Genomic DNA, 21077 nt, shown 5'->3' on the forward strand with positions numbered 1-21077 from the left:
GGTGGACCTCAAATTTCATTTCAGTTTGGAAACAGGCCCAACATTTTGGATATGTTTATTCCAAACTCAGCCAACTTTATAAACCTTTCAGGCTCTAAAATCTTTCTGGGAATTGCACCAACGCAGATTTTTTGGTGAGATCTAATCCTTCCGGCTTCTGGAACAGCCTCCCTCAGAATCCTTCAATAATTCAACCTTTAATCCAGACCAGAAGAAAGAACATAGGCAATTCTGGAAAGAAAAAAATAAAAAACAACCTGTAAGACCGTAGGCCTAAATTTTAGGTAAAGTTTCCAGGAATTTCTGACTGTATCTCAATTGCACATCCGTTTCTAACAACTTGAGTCCATCCCTTCCTGGGAGTTTGTGTGATTTGATCTTGAGGCGTAAGGAGAAGGACATGCCCCAACATGCCCTGATGTTCATAACAAGGAACGTTATGAATCGGTATGCATTTTAACATTCAGGTTACCGTTTTTGCAAAGCATCTCTTCAACTTTCGCAGTCTTTACTAACTTTGGAGATGAGCTATTCTGTCAGTCTTTTTATGCCCCAAGGTTCACTTTGTCACGTGGAAACGACATGAAGAATGTACCCTGCATGCCAGTCACCCCCACGACAGCTTCAGTTCAGGCTTGCTTGCCATATTTGTACTTAATTTTGAGGTGCCTTCAAGTTTTTCTTGACTTAATTATGTCCAAAGGTGTAGGAAACTTGAAAGTGCAAAGCTGTATGAGTGCAAATAAAGATCTAGTTTAGTAACTGGAAGTAGCAGAGAAACCAACACGTTGCATGAAAACAGTGATCAGTCACTCGGTAATGAAACAAATCTGAAAGGTTAGACTGGATCTTGCCTGTAGCACTTGGACAACATGAAGCTGTGTCATCCATGGAGATCAGCAGGAGAGGAAAAGCAATGAGTCCATGGAACAGAGGATGAGCAACCACTGCAGATGTCAGTAACTGCTTGTCAGTGAAGGGGTCCTTGGACTCCTGGAGGATTCAGGCGAGGGGCTCTGAGGGTTATTCCAAACGTGGTGCCTCTGGGGGATCAAGGCCCAGCCCTTTCTGCCCAGCATCAAAGTGGGCAGGATGGAGAGGAGATTAGAAGGCTCATTCTCAGAGCTGCCCAGGAAAATGAATAGGCTCTCCTGGTTTCTGAAGCAGCTCCATTCTGGAAAAGGGCATCCAAGAGCCTGCCCATGTACAGCTGGAGAAGAGAAGGCTTTGCTTCAATATGCCCTGAGCCCACGGGCTCTGTATTTGATCATAAAGCCACCCAGGAAGTAGCTTGGAAACATCCTAGTCACTTGGGACTTGCAAGAAGAAAACAAAACAAAGTGAAAACAAAAGCACAGACTGGCAAAGCCAGTTAGAAAACCGTTTTCTAAGAAGGGGTTTTTGTCCATTGTGAGAGGCCAGAATTTGAGTTTAGATAATGGAATAGAATTATCCATTGACTGATTAACCAGTCAGTCTATGTGCTTTTCTTGAGAGCCCTTTCCGTGTACAGGCAGCAGGCTAAGGACATAAAGGGACATCAGGATGAATAAAGCAACACCGCTGTTCTTGAGGGCAAAGAGGAGACCCACAGACAGGTCATAGCCGCGGGACCGAGTGACGGAGAACTGGGCAGCCCTGAGAGTGTCCTCAGTGGAACCCAGGCCAGGGAGGAGCTGGCATTTGGCTGAGATAACCTCTGGCTTTCTAAGAAGGATCTGAATTTTTTTTTCTGAGTTCTCATCACTCGTGAATTCTGTTTCTTCCCTTCCAACGTGGGATACATTATAGAAACTAATATGACATTTGTGACCCCCCATGTATCACTGATGGTAATGATTTGAAATATTTGATTAGATCGTTCTGTTTTTGATTGCAGCAAAATATGTGTAACATTTACCATCTTAGAGACTTTTAAATGTACACTTCTATGGTGTCAAGTTCCACTCACATTGTGTGCAACCATCCCCACCATCTATCTCCAGAATGTTTTTCATTTTGCAAAACTGAAATTGTGCACCCACCTCCCCTCAGCACCTGCAACCACCGTTCTACTTTCTCTGAACTTGACTATCTAAGTATCTCATGAGTAACATCCTATGGTGTCTGCCCTTTTGGAATGGGCTTGTTTCACTCGAGGCAATGTCCTCAAGCTTTGATCGTGGTGTATCACGTGTCAGAATTCTCTCCTTTTCTAAGAAGTCCACATAGTATCTCACCGTAAGTGTATTCCACATTTTCTGTGTCCGTTCGTCTATCCGTGAGTCACTGGATTCCTTCCATCTTTTGGGTATTGTGAATACTGCTGCTGTGGACATGGACATATTTTTGTTTGTAGACATCGTAGTTTAAACCCACATTTTGCCTGACATGTTGTTGTCAGTCTATAGTCCGAGTTACCTGAGAAACTGAGATGGGAGGATCCCTTGAGCCCTGGAGTTCAAGGTCAGCCTTAGCAACAGAGTGAGTTCTTGTCTCTGAAAAGAAAAAGAAGTTTATACCCCCAGTTCAAGTTCATACTTGGCTCCCCAGGCAAGCCCCCTACCTTTCTCGAAGGACACGCCATCCTGAAGTTGGTGTTTATTCTCCCCGGATATGTTATTCAAATTTTCAGCTCGTCTGTATGCTTCTAAGCTATACACAATGTTTTGTGTCTTTTTAAATTGATACAAAACTGATATTGTTTAGTTTTGCAATAGATTAAATAAGCGTATTTTCTATTTTGAAAAAATGAGAGACAGGGATAAAAGAAAATCAAAATTTTAACAAAATTTAGTTAAGAGTAGAAGTGTAAATTCTGCTAATTATGCCAATAATTGTTATGGTTTTTATTTTCCTTTGGTTACCTTACTTGGTACCAGAGACACAATTAACTTAAAATGAATTGTCAAAAGAATTCTACAAAATACCATTTTTTTTTCCATAAATGAGAGCTCCCTGGGGACATATCTATGGGAAGGAAGCACATCAGGCTACCCTGTGTTCATCACTGTAATGCTAGCTGCCAAGACAGATCTGAAGCTCAGCTCTGTGAGGCTACATTTCTCATACACATAAACCCCATCTGGGGCTAGTGTGGAGGCAGTTGTCCCTGCAGTCTCTGGAGAGCAAGTTAGCAGCCCCTCCACCTCCACCATGTGACTTCCAGGGTGTCCTGGGTGTGGCCATCCAGCAGGTGGACAGGAGAGAAACGAGCTGAGAAGCTGGTGCAGGAAAAGTCTGAGGCCAGGTTCAGAGGGACCTGTGCTGCCCTTATCTGCCTGCAGAAAGCCAAGATGCAGCCACCAGCACAGCTAATCCCAGGACCTGGGCAGGGTAGGGTGGGCGACGCGGCCGTGCGAGAGTACAGTGTGCACCTGGGGAAAAGGAAGGGGGTTTGTGGGCAGCAGGGTGACCTTGTCCATATTACTTTCACTGCCAATCCTCTGTGCCGCACCCCACCTGCCGCTCTCCCAGGAAATGACTGTGGGGAAGCACCTCTCTCACACACCAGGAAAGCCCACTCCCGTCAGTAACGTTGGGAAAGTGTGACACTGGCAAGCCTCTGGTCCTTTGGGGTTCCTGGTTTTTTCAATAGCATCGTAGCAGCAAGCATCAATTTCTCTGAATAGGTCCCCGCCACGGGGCAGCCAACACCCTTCCGAGCTTCCTTCTCCCTGCTGGACTCCCTGATTTCCATCTTCCTTATTTTCTTTCTGTTCTTCTATTTCTTTTCCCTTCTTTAAGGCTCCCCCTGGTTTTGTAAGGTCTAGAAGTAACATATGGACAAGGTAGGGAGGCTGGTAAGGGGCCACGGGTCGTCGCTGAGGCCCCATCTCTGCCGCTGTCAGGCTGAATTCCACAAGAAATGTCCTCCGCGTCATGTCACTGCTCCCAGGATTGCTTGCCCCAAGGAAGACACTGGTGGCCAAGAGTCACACCAGCTTCTGATCCAGAGTTCACCAGACAGCAAGTCTGAACGGTCCCAGTTACATAAGTGTGGTGCAGGCTCCCTGGGGCACTGCAAGCTGGGATCACTCCTCCTGGCCCTCACATGAAGGGCCCTTGCAGGTCCAATATATCCCCATTCCCAGAAGGTGGCTCTGCCGCTCACCCCGCCTGACTGCCCACTTAAGCCACAGCAACACATGAGCAAAAAGAAAAAAGTCATCTGTTTCATGTTAAAAAGTACAAATATGATATTATTGATTCAGAAAGGAAATGTGCTGAGCGAGGACTCCAAGTACAGCTGAATCGAACCCCGGGGACAGCTTATGGGATGGAATATGAGTACAGCTTTAGAATGAAAACAGGTGTTGCTCTTCACGAAACTAAAAAAAAAAAAATTAAAAAAGTTTGCATTTTTGGTCAAAGCGGCAGCAGGCTAACACCTGGACAATGGATTTCACAAATAAAATGTCCAATTGTCTTGAGAATGGTGCAGAGAGAGGAGAAAGGTAGCTCAGATCTTGCAGAGGAAAAGGATGCCTGTGGAAGCTTCTGCAACTCCGAGAGGAAGAAAGGGCTCCACGCTGCTCTCACATCATACGATGACTGGAAGACAAATGAAATCGGAAGGCCCATCGGAGGGGCAGCTGGAACACGCACCTCATTTCTATGCATGGAGTTCCTGCAGGCTCAGAAGCACGTCCTGGCCCTTTTTTCTTGCAAAGTTAAATTCTCCCATGCTTATGTCAAGTCAACCAGGCTTTTTTTTTTTTTTTTTTTTTTTTTAGGTTTGAAAGATTCTTTGCCTTCACTCACCTGTCATTGCTGTCATCAGTACTTACAGTATTTCACCTGCAACTTGTAATGTGCTTACTAAGGTCTTTTATCCTATCCACGTCAAAATAGTTTGATATTCAGTGTAATTTCACAAAGAAAAGATTCTCAGGGGAAAGCTTTTGGAGATGCCTCTGTTTTTAACCCTGTTTCCAGAAATAATCAGATACAAACATTTTCACTTAGTTCATTTGCTCTCCAAGAGGGAATGACTTCTGATACTTGACCGTGATTTCGTGAAGCACTTTGGACATGAATTTGAGAATCAGCACTTGGCTATCAGAGACTTGGACTGTACTGACCATGTGGTGACCAGATTTCAGCAATCTTAGAGTCTCTTGGTCAATGGCTAAGTTTCCTGTGTGTATTTACTGCCCATTAACAAATAGAATTTACACTCGGCCAGTGATTGCCCCTGGGGAGCCATTGGCGACTTTTCCCAGGCCCCCATTGAGCCTGTGGAAGGAGACTTTGTCTCCAAAGTCAGGCCTTGGGGTTGCAGTTGCTGCCTTCATCTTGCTGGTGTGGGCCTGACTTGCTCTCTGTAAAATATGTGAAGTTGAGCAAACTAGGGAGAAACCAGCCTTCTTTCTTGGTCTTCCCTGTCTTCCTGAAGACAGGAAACTTGAAGAGGTCATTCCTCAGCTACGAGAAAAAATATTATTCTTTTCCATCTCTTCTCCGACCCCTGTCGTTTTTCAGCCACCCCTGTATTATGTAGTGTCACCGTGAAAAGGAAGAACACGGTCACCTCCTACATCACACAGGCCATCCTCCCACAACACCAACAGCTCGTGCGGGGCTGCACACCCCAATCGCCCCCTGCAACCGGGACTTGCATCAGAGACCCAGGAAGGGAGTTCAAGAGTGAAACAAGGATCCCAGGAGCTTCCTAAAGGGCCATCAGCTTGACAACATCCTCCACTCTAATTTATACAAAAAACAACACTAGCAAATAAATAATTGTTTTCAAATATTGATGGGGATTATGAGAGGAAATCTAACACTGAGTTAAGTGTGGACTCTTCCAAATTATTCTGGAATTATCAGTCATCATGGGTACCAGTGCTCTTGGGTAAATCATATGAAATATCCCAATAATCTGAGTGTTAGGAAAAGCCAGTGTGCGATGGGGTGAAAGAGACCCCAGAATAAAGAGATGACTACACAGGAATAACAAGGACAACTGCACATGCGAGCTGGGCCCTTACTGTGGGGCAGACCTGCATCCCGGGCTTCCTGGGCACCATCCCCCTGAGCCACCAATGACCTAGAAGGTGGCTGAGGATGCTATTGTCCAAGATTCAAGCCCAGGCCAGTCAGGCCCTGCAGGAGAGCCAGCCTCCAGGCTTTCCTAGCATCTCCCTGACATCTACCTCATTGGTGGACAAAAGTCCAGAGTGAAATTTAGTTACATTTATTGCTGTAAACCATTGCATTTGGCCTAAATATCAGGTCTCAGAAGTGTGCACCAGGATCCCCTGCAGGAAGGAAACCCGGGTGTGAACTGTTCCTGCAGTGCCGTGTGGCCTTGGCAGGAAACATGCTAAGAGAAGCCCCTGTCCCGGAGAGCCTGGCCTGGCCTTTGGGGTCTCAGGAGCCAGTGCCATGTCTGCAGGCTGCGGAGGTTCCCCTCAGTCCCCTTTTTGTCTTCCACACCCTATGAGGCTGAGACTCCCTGGGATCCCCAAAAGCCACAGGGATCAAGCCCCAATATTATAGCTATCAGACCAAGAGTGGGAAAAATGCATTTTGGAACAAATACAATAAAATGATATGAGATACTTAGACTCCAAGTTTTCATTTCTTTAGCTCTTGCAAATCCAAAGTTATAATACAGTCTTGTGTTTCTTAATGAAAGGGCTATATTCTTAGAACTTTGTTTATAGAGGACCTCATTTTCGTATAAACATCATGAAGAGTATTTACACAAACCTAGATGGAGTAGCCTACTCCCCACCTTGACTGTGCAGTGTGGCCTCTCACTCCGAGGTTACAAACCTGTACAGCATGCGGCTCTACAGAATACTGTGAGCAACTGTAACTCAGCGGTGAGTATTTGTACATCTAAACATAGAAAAGATACAGTGAAATATGATGTAAAAGATTTAAGAAAAGGGCACGCCTGAATAGGGTACTTACCAGGAATGAAGCTTTCAGGACTGTAAGAGGCTCTGGGTGAGTCAGTGAGTGGTGACTGAATGTGAAGGCCCAGGACATTATCGTACACTACAGTGGACTTGAGAAACACTGGACTCTTAGGCTACATTCTATTGACTTAATTGTTTTCTTCAATAATAAATTAACCTTAGCTGATTGTATTTTTTTTCTGCTTTATAACCCTGTTAGTTTTTTTTTCTTTAACTTTTCAACCGCTGGTAGTAACCCTTAGCTTAAAGCACAAACACATTGCAGAGCTGTACAAAAATATTTTCTTTCTCTATATCATTATTATATTGGCTTTTTTCTGTTTTATAATTGATTAATTCATTGTTTTGTTGTTAAATTTGAGATACATACACAAACCTTGACCTAGGCCTGCACTGGCCAGGATCATGAATGTCACTGCCTGACACCTCCACATCTTATCCCACCGGAAGACCGTCAGGCGAAGTCACAGCTCCATCAGAATCAGGGGACCAGGATCATCCATGGGGGTCCGTTGTCGACTGAAACCCGGCTATGTGGTTCATGACTTTCTACGCATGGCTTTCGAATAGGAGTCTGTTTGACGCCATGCCCTTCTGTTTGGTGGCTTTGCTAACACAATAACCTGTTATTTATCCTTCTCAGCTCTCTTTCCCTCTGCCCTGTAAAAGTCCTCAGTAGCACCAGGCTGCTGTGGCGGGGTTCTTTTTGCTTCACCAGGAGGAAACAGTGACCATGAACATTCAAGGAGGCTGCCATGGAAGTTTCCTGAAGATGAACACATCTCAGCTCACTTACCCCTCCCAGTGCATGTCATGGGGCCCCTGGATTCCAGTGTGAGTTTGTGGGCCACGGGCAGTGGGCACAGCCATAGTTGGCCGCATGGGGCCTGTGGGGGAAGTGTTCGCTTGACCCAACTTCAGAGGTGACCACAATAACCTAACACAAAGAGGAACGTACATTGGCAGAAAAACACAGTGTAATAGACCTGCCCCAACTGCGCTCAAGGGGACCCCAGGGACGCGCCAATCCATGCAAGAAGGATGGTACCCGCTGGAAGGGGCGCAGCAAGATGAATCACCACCGCCATGCAGATTTAGCGCATACGGGGGAAAGATAAATGTGTAAAACGCTGTGTCAAACCCATGGTGTGGCCCACACGGCAATTCAGGGTCAGAAATTGAACTCCACTCTAATTATCCTGGGGAGATAATATTAACTTACAGTCGGGAGTGAGAGGGAGAGTCCATAACTCATCACTCGATGGGCTGCTCCTCGCATTGTGTTATTGAAATATGAGGGCTCCATTTTTATCCTGTCATAATGACAACTGATGTGCTTATTTTCTTTCTGCGCGCCTCTAGGGGATGATGAAATAGTAAGCAAACATTCTTTCTGGTGAAAGAGCAGCACTTTGTCACGCTGGCTTCGGCTCTGAAGCAGCACTTGCAAACTCAGAAACAATTCTGGGAGCAGAGCTGTCCCCTGGCCCTTCAGCCGTGGGCCGTGGACCTGCAACCCTTGCTTTGCTCCTTGATGATTCTAGCCCCGTCTTGACTCAAAAGCACGATTCTGTGACTCAGTTCTCAGGATGTGTAAGCATCCAGGCCTCTTTAATTTGCTCCCGTCTCAGGGCGGAGTGTTCGGGAAGGAATCGAGATTTATTAAAAACGTAACTCTCATTTGATTGCTGTGTTTACTGATCCGACTTCAGGACACCACATTTCTCACTTCTTATAAAGGACTGTCAGAGCGGCTGTGCCTGTGGGTTTGGAGTCCTAGGCAGCAGGATTGTTCTCTACCTTTTTGACTTTGTTCTATGGAATGACGTTTTATTCTTGTTTTTATTTATTATTATTTTTGTCAAAAATCTGTCTTTGCATCCTGTGACGCATTCTTCATAAACTATGCACCAATTCAGGAATAAAAGTCACTGCCCCCAAACTTGATTAAGTCCCATACAATTCAAAATAGACACTTTTTCTCAGATTATTTGAAATAAGGTTGAAGCCTGTCTTCCAGTGAGTGCGAAGGAAAGGGGGCATTCTAGTATCCAGGAGAAGGAGCAAGAAGGGGCGTGGAGGAGCTGGAAGCCCCTTTCAAGACAGCGGGACCCTGAGCCTTGACCCCAAGAGAAGAAATGTGAAAACAAACTCATCTTCAATTAAGAGAATAAGCAATTGGGTCACAAGTGTCTGATTGTAAAGGCTGCTGAGAGCCTGAGAACCACGATGGAAGAAGAATAGACGGCAGCCCCCACGCCCTCCCTGGAGCCTCTCAGAACCAGCCAATTAATGGGGATTTTAGTTCTCAGGGAGATGGTGAAGCCCTCCACCCTCCCTCTGGGGAAGTTTATACAAAATTCGACAGCTTGCTATTTTAATTGAGAACAGAAAGCTAGTGCAGGATCCAAGATCTCAGGGAAACAAGGAAGTTTGTCTAAAATAATCGTCGTTTGGTACTTGACCTCTTGGTGCTGAAGCATGCCAGGAGGGCAGAAGTGTTTGCTCTGTTGTTGGTTAAGCAGGAGTCAGATTCCTTCCTCCAGGGCGACCTCTTACAGGTACACATCAGCTTTCATTGCTTGGTCTTAACAGACTCCCAAGATTAGGCCTGAGAGGATAATACAGTTTTACGCCAATCGCAGGACGCAGGAAGGAGGTACCACCTCATCCTTTGTCTGCTCTTATAGCCTCAGCCAGCGAAGTCAATGAAATAAAGAGTGATGTTGCATTTTTAAGACAGCTTGAGGGACAGGTGTAGCCTGACAGCGTATGTGTGTATTTGGAGTTACTGGGAAGGCAATGTGCACACACCCACATAAACCTATTAAAATCTGCTTGCACCCCTGAAGTCACTGATCACATTTCAGGGTCACCATGGCAAGGTAGTGTCTGGGACCTCAATTGTTCTGATTCCTGGACTACATAATCAGAAGGACATTGCTCACTCACAATCGACAGTGTCAGGCTTTCCAGTGGGGGGAGTAAAGGACATTCGTATCTAAATATTTATTTGGGTTTTATGATCACTTGTCACCTTGACACAGGAATAAATACACAAAGCAAATCACCTGGGGGCTGAAATAATAGCTTAGTCAGAGACCTAAGCTACAGTGCAGTGAATGAATTAAAATTCTAGTAGTCATAGAGACAGCTGATTCCAATCAGCAAGGTTCACATCGATGCCAAGGATGTTGGCCCTTCTGCACAGGAGCCAGTGAACTGGGAGGGAGAAGGCATTTGTTACACCGTGTTGCCCATACCCCTGGCTGCAGTGCTATCCTGGACATCTGAGTGTCAACATGAAGGGGCCAGTGGGACGACCTTGAATAAATTTACTCATGCCAGTGGCTATTTCCCTGTAGAATAGCCGAGCATCATTCTCACAAGTCTGTTGACTCAAAGTTGCTTTCAGTTTCCTGAATACAATTTTAAAACATTGACTTTCTTTAGAGATGTCCCAGTCAACTGGGAAGACAAAATAGCACTTTAAAAAGACATTAAGTTCATATTTACATGAACCATCATGACAGCCTGGCAAAGCATGACTGTCTGTAAAGTACTATATATTTTTAAGAGTGCTCATAATTTACGTTTTAAAATTTTCTTTCTACACATTTACACTATATAATGGAAAGTTCCAATATTTATAACAGAACAGCCATGACCTGCTAGCTAAATGGTATGCAACGTTCTATAAATTACAGTCTGAAATTTGTCCTAATGTTCAAGTATTTCTGTGACAGATTTTCCTCCAAGAAAAATTGGAAGGAAATGGGAAAAGGTATAATCTGTTATAACTGTGTTAAGGTCATGACTAGAACATTACTCTCAAGGTACTTGAGGTGGCAAATGGGAGGATATTTATTTGGTGGTTTATTCTACTAAGCTTAGACTTTTCTTATTTTTATAGACCCAAGTCAACAACTACAGGCATCTCAGTAGACGTATCAGGCAGTGCTCTGAAAATGTTGTTCAAGATAACATAAGTTCACTCCCCCAACATCCCTGCCTGACACGACATGTTTCCCTCTTCTGGTTCTAGTCTCTCTGGGGTCAGACTCACCTCGAGTAGGGGAATTTCTCAGCTTGCTTAAAGCTAGATGTGATGATGTAAATAAGTTTTGGTGATGACTGTAATTGCAAATGCTCTGTGCTATCTCTTGGGAAATGTCCTTTTAAAGAGGTGGCCCCTGCACCTTCTTGCCACTTGCTTCCAACTTTCCTTTTGAGATGTGATTCTGGGCTGGGTGCAGTGGCTCATGCCTGTAATCCTAGCACTTTGGGAGGCTGAGGTGGGAGGATCTTCTGAGTTCAGGAGTTTGAGACCAGCCTGGACAACATGATAAAATCCCATCTCTATTAAAAATACAAAAAATAGGCATGATGGCAGGCACCTGTTACTTGGGAGACTGAGGCAGGAGAATCATTTGGACCCAGGAGGTGGAGGTTGCAGTGAGCTGAGATAATGCCACTGCACTCCAGCCTGGGTGGCAGAGTGAGAATCCATCTCAGAAAAAAGAAAATAAAAGAAAGGAAAAGGAAAGGAAAGGAAACCAAAAGAAAAAGAAAAAGAAAAGAGAAAAAGAAAAAGAAAACAACAGTGATTCTGGTGAGGAAAAGACCTCTGGGAACATGTGGAGGGCCCACCCCTGGGGCATGAAAGAGCAGAATAGCCTGAGTCTATGATACCTGCTGTGGGTTGCTACCATCCAAACTTTGGTGTAAGGCAAAGGTTGGCAAAGTATTTCTGTAAAGGGCTAGAGAGCAGATATTTTGGCTTGCAGACAGCAGATATTTTGGTTTGCAGTCTCCTTCACAATTACTGGATGCAACTGCAATAGTGAAAAAGCATCCACAGATAATATATAAATAAATGGGTGAAGCTGGAATCCAGTAAAACTTTATTTTCAAAAACAGGCTGGAGGCTGGATTTGAGTGGGCATAGTTTGCTCACTCCATCTGTAAGGAATCTTAAAATATTGGTTTTGTTTGAGTTTTTATGGGTCTCTTTTACTGACAGTCAAAGCTAATCCTAACTTCTCGGAGTCCTCATCACATGGTTATTTATAGTGTAGACCTTTTCCTTTTCTTTCTCTCCTTACCCTTCTGGAGTCTCCCTGCCTCTCTCTTTCTAACACACCTACTTTCTCTTTCTCTCATCTCTATTCATTTTTATTGTCTTTAGCATATTTATTTCTTCCTTACTACTCCTGTGCTTTATCAGGAGTAGTGATAGCCCTGGTCATGCCTTGATTGCAGGAGTCTAAGGAAATTGTGGAATGAAAAATATATTAAATGTGCCAAGTCTCCCTGAGTTTAGACCTCTCATACACATGTAACCTTTTTCCTTAAGTATTTTGTTTCCAAAAGGCTACATATTGCCATTCAGAAGGTAAGAACTCCAAAGAAAAGCAAACTCTTTCATAGAGAAAATGAGCAGGGAACTATCTATGCACAGTGTGTCACCCTTGGTCTGGATGTGGCTTTTTGAGATATAGTGCAGTTCTTAGCTCCTGACTGTACTAAATAAAACATTTAAAATACACAAAGTAAGGCACTCAGAAATCTCATCCATCTCCAACCAAAATAAACTCTCCTGTTCTAGGATAATTTTGTCCCCAGTAAACTGAGTTTTTTCCCCATTCTGTATTGTTTGTACAGAAAGAACATTTCATTGGAAAAAGGCAATCAAGTTTTATTTGCTGGCTAGAGAACTGAGGCGACTTTTCATTCTAAGTGTACCTTTCTCCTGAACAATAGAAGGCATGGGGTTTTTAAGGACTAGATGCAGAGTGGGAGAGGAATGTTAGCGTGTGTAGGGTGGGATTCTAGACCATAGGCTCAATTTATAAACATTTGTCTTTACATATCACATATACAAAATGGTAGAGATTTTCCTTCAGGGCAGAATTTTAGCATTATAATAATATGTTAATGATGTGAAGGCAAGTAAGGGGTCTCCTTTTCCCATGTTTGCCGTTTTTTGGGGTCTTATCATCCTGTAGCATGTGGTCAGGGTTTAACAAGCTCTGGTACCATCTCAGGTCATCTGGTTCCTCTAAGCAGCCATGTCTATAAATAAAAAGATTAAAGAAAAAGACAGTAAAAACGAAGAACCCTCCCCAGTTATGCCATCAGGGCTGCCCTGATACCATTTCATTCATATATCTAGTGCAGTCTCAAGCTGGCTTCTCTTCCTCTCTTGTTCCTCTTATCAGATGGGAACATAGATGTGGACCTCACCATGGTAAACTGATGATTGCTCTGCTTCTGACTTGTTAACAAATGTTATTTGACCAAGAGATGGGGGGTACACAGACTTGAACATTTGCATTTGTTGATAATTATACAATTTGCTTATATTTTCTTTTCAATTGTTTCATCATCAAAATTTGACTAAAGTATTTGTATATAAAAATCCAACGTAAAATCCAACGTTTTGGGCAGACTCAGGAGTGGAGGGCCCCAACTGTAGGCTCCGTGGGGACAAGAGGTGGGTCTCCTCCATTCACTATTGTGTGTACCTCATCACACTCCTGGGAGTATGGAGTTGATTCCTGATAGATTTGTGCCCAATGAATAAATAAACCAACTGATGAAATAATTCAATTTGCAGGCCTTGTCATTACTTTTTTATGCCCAATGTTAGGAGAAAATAACTGTTCTAAAAATATTATAATAATTATTTCAAAATCACAATGAAAGTAGCATATGACAAGACAGATCAGTGAAGAAAATATTTCCAGAGATTTGACATTTAACAATGAAAAATAACTTTTTAGTAAGATTAATTTTATTAAAACATAACAGTGTCATATATGTTAATTATATGCTCCATTAAATTTTTCTCAAAGGTAAAGAATCTCAGGTCTTATGAATATCTCAAAATGAGTTCGAAAAATAAAATAAAAGGAAAAAGCAAATGGAGAATTGATGACACATCTTTCAAATATGTTCACAGATCTTAACTATGAACCAGTCTCTCAGTATAAAGATGTTACTCTTATGCAAAAGAGCTGTAGGTGTGTTATTTGCTTTAGTTTAGTGTATTATTGAATAGAGATGATGACACATGAAGACGACTTTTTAAAATGGTAAATTACATCAACTTTTAAGGAAGATTAATACTTTTTTTTAAAGTTCTGGGTACATTTTCAAGATGTGCAGGTTTGTATGCCACAGTGGTTTGCTGCACCTATCAACCCATCACCGAGGCATTGAGACCAGCATGCATTAGCTATTTTTTCTAATACTCTCCTTCTCCCTCCCCATCCCCTGACAGGTACCAGTGTGTGTTGTTCCCCTACATGTGCCCATGTGATCTCATTGTTCAACTCCTACTTATAAGTGAGAACACGCAGTGTTTGGTTTCCTGTTCCTGCTTTAGTTTGCTGAGTATAATGGCTTTCAGCTTCATCCATGTCCCTGCAAGGGACATCCTTATGGCTGCATAGTATTCCATGGTGTATATGTAGTACATTTTCTTTATCCAGTCTGTCATTGATGGGCATTTGGATTGATTCCATGTCCTTGCTATTGTGAATAGTGCTTCATTGAACATTATGTGTGCATGTATCTTTGTAATAGAATGATTTATATTCCTTTGGGTATATACCCAGTAACGGGATTGCTAGGTCAGATGGTATTTGTGGTTCTAGATTTTTGAGGACTCGCCACACTGTCTTCCACAATGATTGAGCTAATTTACATTCTGACCAACAGTGTAAAAGCATTCCTGTTTCTGCACAACCTTGCCAGCATCTGCTGTTTCTTGACTTTTTAATAATGGCTGTTCCAACTGATGTGATGTATCTCATTGTGGTTTTGATTTTCATTTATCTAATGATCAGTGATATTGAGCTTTTTTTTCATATGTTTGTTTGTGCATAAATGTCTTATTTTGAGAAGTGTCTGTTCATAGTTTTTGACCACTTTTTAATGTTTTTTTTTTCTTGCAAATTTGTTTGAGCTCCTTGTAGATTCTGGATATTAGACCTTTGCCAGATGGATAGACTACAAAACAATTGAAAAGAAGAGACTCCTCCCTAATTCATTTTATGAGGCCAGCATCATCCCAATACGAAAACCTGGAGAGATACAACATAAAAAGAAATCTTCAGGCCAATATCCCTTATGAACATCAATAAAGATGAATTTTAAAGAGAAATACTAGTGTCAACAGAAAGTTACAGATAGAGTGTCAGGATGATTTTGATGAGCACAAGTTAAGTTTGTCAGGATTCTCACATGTAAGTTTTTGAGTTATAATGCAAATTTAATGAATAAATCAGTATTTAACTTAAATCTTTAAAGCATGTGAATGATTTAGACAGAAAAGGTGTGGATGAGGAGAAGACTAAACAAAGTCACAAAGATCCTTGACTAGCATCTGAGATTGGTTCCTCCCAAGGCTGAGCCAGAAACAAAGGCTTGGGTGGTGCTTCCAGGATGCACTGGGGGGAGGTGTGAGGAGAAGAAGGACCCAACTCCACCGGGGCTTCTGAGAGACTGGGAAGTACAGGTTCCAGAAGAATCTGGGGGTTTATCCCCCAACTCTCTTCCATTTTTGGAGAGGGCTGCTCCTAGAAATGTTAATTCCACAGCAACTTCAGCCTGCCCTAAGACCTGCAGTGAAGACCCTCAGGCAGGGAGTGTCCAAGGTTAAAACAAGCTTCATTTACAAGACTTCTGAGTGCAGAGGTTTCATGAGTAGAGAGTCAATAGTGTTTGCTGTTGCTGTAGCAATCTTCTAAAAGCAGTGGAAGTTTTCCAATGTTTTTAGAATATTTAATTTTTTGTGTTTTTTTGTTTTTGTTTTTTTGAGATGGAGTCTTGCTGTGTCACCCAGGCTGTAGTGCAGTGGCATGACCTTGGCTCACTGCAACCTCCACCTCCCAGGTTCAAGTGATTCTACTGCCTCAGCCTCCCAAGTAGCTGACAACCCTGCCCAGCTAATTTTTTGTATTTTTAGTAGACATGAGGTTTCACTATGGTAGCCAGGATGGCCTCGTGACCCACCCACCTCAGCCTCCCAAAGTGCTGGGATTACAGGTGTGAGCCACCATGCCCAGCCAGAAGATTTAATTTTTAAAGAAATATAGGAAAAATACTTTTAAAAAGCAAGGGGCATTGATTGTTGTTTTTAATTGAAGAAAGACACACATTCTAGGGATGTTCACTCTTAATTCTTTATAGATTACCTAAAGCTCAGGTTCCACAGGATCAAGGTTATTTCCCAGAAATATAACTGTATGAAAAAAATTCAACAAAATTCATAAGAAGTTTACAGGATCCAAACTCTTTACATCATAGAGCATAAAATATATTTAAAAACACTAAGCATGTAAAAGCTTAGGGAAATTGAGCAATAGGAAGAAGAAAAGAATTCAATAGCACACACACAGAAGATATGGATGTGGGATTTAGCAAGCATAGATACTAAAAGAGCCATTGTTCTGTTGAGGCATTCATGGAAAAGGTGCACAGAATGGGTGAGCAGAGGGGGAATCCCAGCAGTGGCATGTTAACAATCCTGTCAAGGAAGAGAATGCTTTATGGGGACCTAAAAGTCAACATTGGCCAACCCAGAATTAATCATTCATTCACCCAACACACATTTTCCCAGGGTCTATTCTGTGCTAGCCACTCTTCTAGCCATGGGGACCCAGGACCCCTGAATAGTTCACATTCAGGCAATATGTAATTAAATAGAAAATATAATGTCAGTCAATAATTTCATATTCTGTAGGAAAAATAAATAAATAAATCATAAAGATAGAGATTTGCAAGGGATGCTATTTCAGATAGCAATTTCTTGGAGGCAGAAAAAGCTCTTTCACCATTGAGGACCAGCAGACAGGTATGGAAGACCAGTGAGTGAATGGTGAGAGATTAAGCCAAACAAGAGTTGGAGACACAAGGTCATTTTTATTCACTCATACCTCTGAGAAGGATGTTTCTGCATTGCCAAGGTAATATCTTCACCTACACCTAGGACTGAACGAAGGTGCACAGAATGGGTGAGGAGTTGTGATTCCTCCATTCAATCTTGTGTCTACAGCACCAGATCCCTGGGAGGGGGTCTACTCTCTCAACTTCTCTGGGACAGGAGTATATATTGTAAGTTACAGGTGGATACTTGGGCCCAATACAAACACAAGGAGGATTCAGGGGTTGGGGTTTTGGAGAGGAAAGCTCCTGTCCCCACTTCTCCATCCAAGCCAGGAAACCTTAGGGATCAAGCAAGCAGTGAGTGGGGCATATTTCTCTTCAATGTCAGTTAAAGTGAAAATGGACAATCAGAAATGTAAAAAAAATGCTCACTGGGACCCAGGACAAGGAGAATCAATTTTTTAAAAAATCAATGTACAGATTTATTAGTTTACACAAAAAATATGGTCAAAGCCATTAACTTTTGAGTTATTTTTGAAAGTGTTTCATAAAAAACAGATGTAGTTCTTTGGAGGAAAATTCATGCTTCTGGTAAAAATGAAGCATGTTTAATTTCAAACCTTCTGGTTTGAGTTGTCTAAGTTAAGAATGACTGCATCTTTCATATTTTCAGGACACCTTGCTTGTTATCTCCCTTTCCTCCTGCTAACCCCTCTCCCACCAACACAAAATCCTATGCTGCCTCCAGACACTAAAGCCACCCACGCTCAACCAACACAGGCAACTGAAAGTTTTCAAAAGATAAGAGGAGGAGGAAGGGAGATGAACATCCCCTCCAAGAAATGCACACTCTGAAGGTTAAAGAGAAAAGAGAATGAAACTCACCACTTTCAGTTAATTTCCCTCTCCTTTCCTCATCCATTTCCTTCACCAGCTATACCCATTTTGAGAACAAATATCTGAATCTGACAGCAAGGGATGGTCGTTTTCTCAGAGCCAAAAATAATTGGTTCAGGGAAAGAAAGATGGGACGTCATTCAGAACAAGAAAAGGGCATGGTCTGCTCTTCATTCCAAACTCAGCACCATCTTACACAGATTCTCTAGGAGAAACATTAAGGTTAGACTTTCCAGACATCATCCTCAGAGAACAAAGCAGGAGACACACCTGTGGCATAGAAAATAAAGTGTCTGCCACAAAGATTATGCATGAGTTATTTAATAAAGTAGATATAATACAGAAATACGTACTTGTAGTTATCTCACAAATCTGTATCTTGGCTCTTGGTGAACCTACTTGAAGCACAGTTATGATTTGTTCATGCTTATTTTGTGCCTTCTTCAGGCCAGAGTCTGTATCACATTATGGAGAGCTCTGGAAAATGGTATTAAAAATTCGCAACAAGCTGGCCGTTTTGTTTGTAGAAAGAGGAGAGTCTCCCAACAGAAGTCCATTCTCTAGAGAAGGTTGGTTGTCTTGGTTCTGATGAGGCCACTGTGCTAAAAGAAGCATTTTGGTTACATAGGATAGATTAGAACATTTTTAATTTGCTCTTGGGGAAGTTTATTCTTAAAGTTCAGCCTCAGAGGCGTCCTATCCTTGAAAAAGTTCCATGTGTTCTAAATCCTCAACTGTTCCTTGGCACTGTAAGAACTTTTTAGATGCTGTCTTCTAGAGGCAAGCTGCTATGGCAAGTTGTAGATTATATGTGAATATTAGACAAGTTAAAAATGAAAAAAGATAAAGCAAATAGAAAACCCAACTGGTTATTGGAAAATTTAATTAGTTATTTCCTCTGCCTCTCTCTCCAGCTGTGTGACAGGACAATTCCTTTAACCTCTCCCAGTCTATTGCTACTTGATGAAAGCAAGTGGTCTGTGAATCTAAATCTCCCAGAGTATTTTTGGCTATAAAATTGGAACTTAGAACTCCATGTGCACAGGGTTCTTGCTAACACTAACCTCTGATGGCTCTCTATTTTCTCAAACTGTAGATAAATTTCCCACAACTCTCAACTGTCTTACAGCTGTTTAACACAAGACAAGCCCTCTGATTATTTTTCCTTTGTCATCACTCAAGACTGTCTGATGAAAGCAGAGCTTCACCTCTGGATGCCCAAGGAGATAGTTGCAACCCTGAACAAGGACACATGCCTTCTGGTGTTTACCAGAGATCCTTTGTGTAGATTCTGCCTCTCTGGTTCTTGAATTGTTGTAAAATATAACGTAGGATCTGTCTTTTCCGTTTTGTCCCAATTTTGTATCTATGAAAGTAAAGTCTGTGACCTTTACAGAACCCTAGAGAAATGGAAAAGCAAAATGGCATCCCATCCATGGTCCAGATCATATTTTTGTCCCTCTTTATAGGCATAAACTTATATTTTACATATTTCTAAAATTACAAAATTCTCTTGATTTTTATTCTATGAAGAGATTTTATAGCTTTCAAAGATTAACTTTTCTACTCTATATATTCATTTTTGTAAAAATTCTAGTTTCTCAGGACTTGCTTGAATCTCTTCTGATGTATTTCTCGAACCATCAAGAGCTTATGGTCAAACGTTGCAAAATGCAAACAGATTATTGTAGGTTTTCAAAGTGACAAGTTATTTTTAGACACACGATTCACTTCATACATCTAAATGAATGTGACAAAGAGAACAACACAGCCCAGGAAATGAAAACAGAAAACCTAATGCATAACAGGTATTATTGCTAATGAAAGTTTGGCAAGCCTGTGGACAGACAGTTGAACAGAGTAGACGCAATCAGATTGATCATGTCTTTGCCACCTAATTATTTTAGCCTATTTATGATATGAAACATAGTAATCATGATTTAAAGTAAAATGACAAATTATGCATGTTAAATTTTGTGTATAGTACTGACATAGTCAGTGTGTCAGTAATTATTGGCCCTATAGTCCCTTGTGGGAATAAAATGTAGGTGCACTTCCTACATCTTTGCTATTTGCGACTTTTCAAATCATTACACATTCATAACAGAAATTGCCCAAGTTCAGTAAATTGAGTATCATTTCCCTTCTCTCCTCACATGAGCTGAACCAGTTTTATCTCTTTGGGGGAAAGCAGTTCCATTTACATTTGCCGTCTCAAATGTATAAAAGCTTCATGTCAAGAAATCCATTTGCTCTTTAATAAAAGTTATCATAACGTCTGGAATGCTTGATTTATGGAGAGGCTGCCGTCACCTCAACGGCTTGATGCTTTTCTCTTCCCACTGGAAACCCAAGACAGGCCATGACATTTACACTAGGTCAGAATAATAATGTCACTCCAATCACCTTCCTTGACAACAGCCCATTTGTCTCATTTAAATAATGAGCATGATTGGTGGAAATTGCAGGCTGTAACCTTAACACAGTGAGAAAATGACAAACACAACTGCAGTGAGTAGTAAGCCGACCACTGATGGGGATCACGGCCTCCTTGCTGCAAATACTGGTCTTATAGTTACTTATTTAACCTTCGCAAAGCAGATTGGATAACAGTCCAGATGGTTATGAGACAGAAAAATGAAAATGTTTTGCTAAACATGTTCTGATAAGGGGCCCTGCTTCTCCATGGTGGTGCCCTTCTGATTGGGTGCTGCCCAATCAGACACAGCCTACCAAATGTCACCCCCACGAAGCACACAGCAGAACAACAGATTACCCTGAGATCACCTTCATTTTGCAACTGGCAAAACTGTAGAAGCCAAACCACACTGCTGTGAGCAGAGGGCATCCCATTGCCCTGACAAATGCCTTCTGTAAAGGGTGTCACAGAGGTGGTCCCTGGGCCAGACACTGGGCAGGGCCTGGCTCCAGTGAGGAGCTGTGGAAGAGGCTCCCTGTGTGCCTTGGGATAGAGGGTGTGGGCAGAGGATGGCACTGGTGAGAGGGAGAAACGAAAATTAATGCAGGAGGAATGAAACGGGAACACCTTTTGGGGGTAAAGGTATTGAAATACGAAACAGAAAACTTACCTTCAGTGGGCTTGGAAACGAAATAAAAGTTCTTCTTCTGCAACTTTTTCTGGAGGGTGCAGTCAAAATGAGCATTGTTTTTGCAAAAGACCTGAGGGCATTGCGACTTAATAAGAGAGGCTGAGAAAGATGAATTCACTAAGTCCATTGAACTGATTTTTATTTTTATGATTTTAGAACGGGCTCCCCTATTATCTATGAGCCAAGTGGCTCACCCCAACCATCAGAACCCCAGGTCTGCAGAGCTCATCCAGGAATGTGTGAGTCCAGTTCAAGACTTCTCAGT

This window comes from Macaca mulatta, chromosome 6 (genome assembly GCF_049350105.2).
Source record: "Macaca mulatta isolate MMU2019108-1 chromosome 6, T2T-MMU8v2.0, whole genome shotgun sequence".
In the NCBI taxonomy this organism is placed as follows: Eukaryota; Metazoa; Chordata; class Mammalia; order Primates; family Cercopithecidae; genus Macaca; species Macaca mulatta.